Source organism: Balaenoptera musculus, chromosome 18 (genome assembly GCF_009873245.2).
Source record: "Balaenoptera musculus isolate JJ_BM4_2016_0621 chromosome 18, mBalMus1.pri.v3, whole genome shotgun sequence".
Lineage (NCBI taxonomy): Eukaryota > Metazoa > Chordata > Mammalia > Artiodactyla > Balaenopteridae > Balaenoptera > Balaenoptera musculus.
Window position 1 is genome coordinate 68,876,590 of NC_045802.1, and position 7,341 is coordinate 68,883,930.

Genomic DNA, 7,341 nt, shown 5'->3' on the forward strand with positions numbered 1-7,341 from the left:
AAACAAGTCACGGACCTGACCGTGTGGCCCGGTCTCCGCCTTTCACTTCGGCCCTGCGCGTTCCCGGAGACAGGATGGGGGAGAGGGAGATGGCGAAGGTGTGAGAGCATCAGAGATGTCAGGACGCCTCAACTTAGACGCGCGCGGGGAGGCAGGCGGCCCAAGGTCCCGCGCGGCCTCGAGGTACCTGGGCCTGGGAGTGGGCGGTGCAGGCGTCTCCCCTCCCCCGCCTATAGGGACCCGAATCTAACCTGCCCCTGCCTTGCCTCCAGAACCACCAAACTGAGGCCAGTTTCCGCCTCCCTCAGGGGATCCAGAGCTGCGCTGTGGTTCGCCGCCCGCAGGGAGGCCGACTGCCGGGCCCGGAGACTGTTCCTGCAGGTCAACGCTGTCAACTTGAACTTCAGAACTCGCAAGCTCGCTCCCTTTCCGCTCCGCTCCATCCACCACCAAATAACTCCCCTCAACGCGAGAGTCGCTTTATCTGGAGGCAGCTGGAGCCCCCTCGGGAGGCCCATCATTATTATTATTATTAATTATCGTGATCCTCACTGCATTATTAATGACCACAATGATAACTAGCATCGGTATCAGTATCTCCCGGTTCAGTGATGTCCCCTGAAGCCCCGGGCAGGCGGGGGAGAAGGTCACTCCGGGAGCAGAGGCTCGGTTCTGCTCCGGGCGCGAGCAAGGGGAGGCTGCTAGGGCAGAGGCCCGTCGGGACGCGCAGAAAGGAAACAGGTCACAGGCCCAGCAGCCCGCTATCCCACGCTCTCCCAGCCCCTTTCCTTTCTGCTGGCATCTTCTCTCTTCCTCCTCCTCCCCACCCCCTGGTCCCTTTGTCTCTTTTTCAGACGGATGTTTTCAGTCTCGAGTGGTGTATTTTCCGCACAAAACTCTGAGATCAAGGGCAGATCATAGGCTGGACCGGAGGTTCGGGTTTCCCTGTGCTCCCCGCTGTTCTCTTGCAACCTGGGGTTGGCTAGGAAGGCCTGGGCTTTCCAGGCGACCGGTTGCCCGCCCAGGTCGGCAGGAGTGGGGTGGGGAGGGGATTCTGGTAGGTCCCTGGTGAGCGCACCGGTGGCATGGTGGGACTCGAGGGGACCCACCGACTATTCACTAGGGACTCGGGTCCTACCTTCCCCCACATAACGCCACCGAAATAACCCAAAGGGAGCGCTAGGCCTGAGACCAAGAGCTAAGAAATAAAGGCCTCAGAATAACATCCCACCAAGACTCAGCTGAACCACTGGATGCGTTTTCACTTAAACGGACACGTGGCCCGGAAAGCGACCCTCGGGATCCAAAGTAGGCGTTCAATAAAGAAAGACTTGTGGATTGATTGATTACAGTCTGATATCGCTCTCGTTCCACAGAAACTTGCAGCGCCTCGGCCCATTGCTACCCCCCAGCAGACCGCAATGAATGGGTTCTATTTTTAACTGGCAGCTCAGAACAGGGCCTGAGAAACGTCGCCCTCTTCTCTACCCCCAACCCCACCGCGGGCCTCCAGCAGATTGCTGCTGGGTTTTTATTTTAGGGAAGAATCCAGATCCTTCCAGACTGAATCGGGTGATCTGGCATAAACCCTCAGGCCCGACCAGCTGGGCGCCTGAGAACGAAAAGGCAGCGCTGGCAATCTGAACGGGGTGTTACCAATGAGAGCTCCTGTAAACCATAACCAGGGCAGCCCGAGGATTCGAGTTCACGGTCAAGGCTGTGGGGCGACTGGGGCCGCAGCGTCCACGCCCCGCCCCGCCCCTGCGCGGCCACAACCCAGATCTCGGGCGGGGTACGTGGGGCTCGGGTCCTCCCACTCCCGCCCCGCCCCCCAGGGCCCTGTCGGGGAAAGGTCCGTGCCGGGGCTCCCTCTTCGCCCTCCCAAGTTTCCCTTTTGTTCCCAGGGGCCGACGAGCTTTTGAAGAGGTGACACTTCGCTTCGTCTCCAGCCCTGCGTCCCGCCCTCGCCCCGCATCTGGCATCCCGCCTGCCCCTTATTCGGGATGAGGTTCAGCGCAGCCGCCAGGCGGGAGCTGGGGACGCCTCTTCCCTCGCGTGCGTGCACACACACACAGACCGAGTCACACACACATACACATGTTCACCTCCTCCGGCATCCCCCAGCCACGGGCTCGCGTGGGTGGGGTGGACCTGAGCCGCAGAGATTTGGGGCAGGTGGCCACCAGCGTGAAACGAAGTTGGGTGGGAGCTACCCACAGTCGGGGGTCCCTCAGGCCCACTTCCCTGGGAACGTGATGGGCCAGACCGTCCGGCCTGTCCGCGCACCCTCTGACCCCCGGGTGCGGGTGGGTGGAGGTCGCGCCGCATCTCTCAGTTAAACCAGGAGGAGCTGACTGTCCCCCGGCACGCACACACCGCACCTCTCCAACCCCTGCCTCAGCCTCTTCCTTGCCTAACCTCCGAAGCCAGTTTTTTTTTCTGTCCCTGAGGCCAAGCCGGTGGTCCTGAGGAGCGCAGCGCCCCTAGAGAAGGTGGGGGATAGAAATAATAATAATAATAATAGTTTCAAAGATAACAGTTGTAGTTAAGGCTCTGACACTGGGTGGCTTCTCAGACGTCGGCGGAAGCCTGGGGAGGCTCCAGACCACTTTGGGCTGGGAAGGGCGTGGGGTTCTCTTTGGGGGGGGGACATGAAGGTGGCTCTTATATGTTGCCTCCCCCTAACAAAATCTGGGGTCTGGAACCAGGCCGAGCCAGCAAGGGCCTGGCCAGAAGCCGCGCTGGGACTCTTGCTGCAGCCGCGGCTCATCCTTTTTCTTTTCTTACTCCTGGCCCACTGGGCCCACGGTGGTTGGTGTGGCCGCGTGCGGTTTCTCGAAACTCTTTGGAGTCAGTTGGGTCTGTTTGCCCATTCCACCCCCCACCACCGCCCCGGGCCTGTTCCCCCTCCCTCTCCCCGCTGGCAGATGAATGGTGGCTTTAATGAGCATGGGCGCGGGCGTTGGCCGGGCGGTTCTGAAGATGCTTTGACCTGTAGGGAGGGCGCGAAAGGTCGGGCGCACGCGGGGCCCGGCTTGGGCTCCTCCCAGGCCCACGCTGCTTCGATATTGATCCTGGGAGAAAGATAAACAGAAAAGCTGGACATAAGGTCATGAATACTAATGAGCCGGGGTAGGAGTTTTAATTGCTATGGACTTCCTTTTTTTCCAGTTAATGTTTATTGCAGACTTCGGAGTCAGTATTTTCGAGCTTCGTTTTGTTTCCTTCTCTCTCCGCCCTCCTCCTTATATTTTCATTTGAAATGCCCAGGCGAAAGAGACCCGTGTCAACTTGACTTTCTCCCTCTCGCAGGGCCGGTGTGCACGCTAGAGCTCACAGCTCACGTTCCCAGTGTGGCGCTTCTCTGCTCACTAATTCTGGAAATGTAGGGGAGACTATAAAATAAATTGTTTCAATGTGGTTTTGGTGAGTCTGCTTCTTGACTTCCTCACCCTCATTGTTTCAAAGACTTCGTCTGTCCTTGGCCTTTAAACTTCCTCTTGACAATTGCGTCTTTTCTCCAGGCACTGAGCTCCTTTTTACTCCAAACGGGTGCATTCCATCCCAAAGTTTCCCGTTTCTCAAGTCTCCAGAATTTGACACTGGCTTTCCCAACCACAGTGCCTAAGTGTTTCAATTTGCAGTGAACTCCTAGGCAAGTGAATTGACCAGATTACGTAAAAGTGATATTTTATTTGCTACCTATAAGCAACAGTGAAATCTGAGACAGGAACCTAAGGTAATTTCCAGAAAGATTTCTGCCTCCATTCTTGATATGTATTTGATAACTTAGTAATACTATTTTTCTGAAAATAAAGCCGTTCTTGAATTGAGTTTTCTCTTGAAGCTGTATAAATTGACTGGAAATCCCATAAAGCAGCTTTGGCTGTGTGATCAGGAGAGGAGAAAAAGTGCAACCCATTTCTGTAACAGACTATGTAAAAATGTGTTGAAACCCAAGGCAAAAAGAAAAAAACTCAGCTCTACTAGAATAATTTCCAGTATTGTTCTGATTCTTAAAGTTTTGGACAAAATAAACCCATATTTCACATCATTGCCAATAGGTCCCAGCATTGAAGTCTCCTGAGGATTCTGTTTCACTTACACTTTTCAGTCCAAACTTTTTTTTCTTCACACAATGATTTATTATGTAGGTAATTTTAGGGGATACAGTTTACAGCTTGAATTATTAGACTGAACACCTCTGGCTGACACCATGACGCCTTTTTTTTCTGCCTGCAGCTGTGAGTCACAACCCCATTTTCATACCCAACCGCTGCACATTCCTTCACAATGTATATTTCCTTCTTGCAGAGATCAAACATGCTTTGGTCAAAGTGTTTATTTTAAAATACAGGAAAATTAAAACTAAACACAGCACTACTGAAAAATCCCCAAATGTATCATATTTTCCTCCTCCTGTGCCCACAAAAAAAAAAAAAGTAACAAATTGCACCACGTTCTGGAATAAAATTTCAAATCGAAGGAGAACACGTAGGCACACACAGACACAATTTTCATTTTACTATTGAAACACATCAGGAAACCTCCCACTTCTCTTGATATTTGGACTCCTGTTTGGATGTCTTTAGTTTTTCACTGTAAAAATGTCACATGCAAAAACAACGAGGACAACATATTCTTAAGAAGATGCTGACAGACATCTATTTTATTCACCAACCTATACACTCCTCATTTCTCTTTCAGTTTTCCATCTTGGTATTTTTCTTTTAATTGTATCCCGCAGAATATATCTTCAGGGGGAGAAGGATATTTTGAAGTATTTGCCAAAAGGAAGCAAAAAAAAAAAAAAAAAAAAAAGTAGCTCAGAAACAGGTTAACATTTCCCCAGCATCTCAGTAGGTCTTTGGTATGTGCATGTGTTTCCTTTCTCCCTTCAAATTAAGGTGAAACATTACAAGGTAGAATCGCTCTTTGTCAGCACCTAAATTGTGTAAAGTCGATTTCAACTTCGGATCTAGGAGGACAAGTTGTCCTTCTGCAGCCCACTATCTACTGCTTTTTTTTTTTTGAGCTTCTCTCAATAACCATCTGAAAGGGATCTAGACCTCAGCCACCTCTGCTCCTAGGCAGTTTACTCAGCTTCTCAAGCCTCACAGTTCTTTAGCGGGGCAGAGACTGTTAGGCTGTTTTTAATCAAGTTTGGAAGCTGAATCTTTTCCCTCTGACGACTGTGCCCAGGGGTGGATCCGGCTGAATGTCTGGCGCTGCAGGCAGCGGGCTCGGCCACCCGTTTTTCAGACACAACACTAGAGAATGGCATTGAAATAATTCCGTGTGGCAGAAATGTTTAAAAAATATTAACCTCTCTTACTTCCCATACTTCTGAGCTAAAGGGCAAGAGAAACTAAAAGGAAATCTGAAATGATATTCATTTACCTACCTAAGGCAGACCGAGAAACTGAAAAGAGAAGATCCTTTGAAACTTATACTTTACAGAATCTTTCAAATTAGATGCTGCTTAGGATGAATGGCAGTAAAGATTTTTTAAAAAGATTTCACTGGTTAAAACTTTTCTAGATATGAGTGAGAATAAATTAATAGTCTAAAGGTCTCTTTCGAGGGAGATTTTGGGGGGGGCATATAGAACATAATCTACATATGGTCTTCTTCCTATTCTTCAAGGGGAGGCAAATTATAGTACATACTATTTGGATTTTTTTTTTACTTTAGATAAAGAGATAAAAATATTTAGCATTCATATATTATTGAAAATTCTTTGCAAGAGTGGAGAATCAAGGATTTTCAAGACCAATAATAAAACAAGGAATCAAATTACAGTCTTCCTCTAAAATACATTTCTTCCTCTGCTGGGTTTTCAAGTGATCTCTTTGGTGATTCTTTGTTTGAACACTCTGTTCAAATTAAAATCATTGAATATTTCCCCTAGATAGCTTAACTTCTGTCACACAAACATTTCTAAAAGTTATAAATTAAAAATCAAAGACTTTTTAGAAAGGCTTAGTAACAATATTTCATATCATGGCCAAACCAATTTATTGTGAACTTCTTTCATCTTTGGTAGGTTATTTGATACATCAAAAAATCTCACCTTGAAAGTGTCAACTCTTCTGTCAATCTTATGAGAAACTAATTTCATAACATGCAATTTGGGATTTATGATTTCATTTCCATTTTTTAAATTCACGGGAATTAATTCAAAAATTGATTTGGTCTAGAGAGGAGACATTATCAGTGAAAAGTCGTAAAGTATACATCAAACACATCTCAGCTACCTCCCAGCACATGCATACACACACCCTTCTTGAGGAAAAGATTATCTTAACTGTGGAGAGCAGTCATATCAGCTATTTGACTTCAAATGCCTTCTAGAAAAGTCTAATATAGCTATTTCACAATATGGTAAAACTGTCATCTAAAGTTCCAGCGTGACATTTTTCTAAATCTTCACCTGATAATTAACTAATTCAGAAATGTAAAACACAATTGACTTCATTGGGCAGAATATTGTTTCATCTATTTGTTAACATAGACATCTCTCAAAGCGTGCTATTGTAATCTATGTAAGTTCTCTTTTATGGACAATTGAGTTCAATTGTAGACAGTATACTATTCTCTCGTGCCCCAAACATTTTTGCCCTTGAAAGTGAATGTTGGGCACTCTGAGGTTGGAAACGAAATCGATTGCCTTTTGTGGGAGCAAAAGATGTCTCCCTCTGACAGATGCTACTTTGGGTGTATTTTCCACTAAGCGGATCTCAGAGCTAAATTAGCTTCATCATTTGCGGCTCTGTTTCCAAAGATCTGTGGTCCAAGTGTCAGCCCTCCCTGAAACATACCATAGCTTCTGTCCATAGTGGCAAAGCCGCCTATTTCTTTCTTTGCTTCAAGTTTCGTTCTGTGTTTAAAATACAATAAAATAAGTTAAAAATCATTTTAAAGAGAGCACTTTCGAGAAGCACCTCCTTTCTTACTGCCAGACAGCGTTGCTCCCCAACCTCTTGGCTGAAACCCTTGCTTTCGATTTGTTTGTTTCACACATTTCCCTAAAGAACCCAGTTCTTTGCGCTATTTAATTCTGCTTTTAAAATGCATCACTTCTGCCCTGAATCCTTCTCTGAAACAAATTACTATCGAAAGTGTATCAGATTCGTTCCAAATATGGGATCTGAATCAATATTCCTACGCTGGAAATTTTTTTAAAATTGTTTTTGTCATAGGAGTCCATGCTTCTGCAAGATATTTTCAATTGAAGTAGGGTTGCCTGCATTTCTCATGATAAACAAACAAAAGTGGCAATTACCGTCTGTTTAGACCTTCCTTTATTATTATTTTTAGCCCGTGTATCATTACCTAACT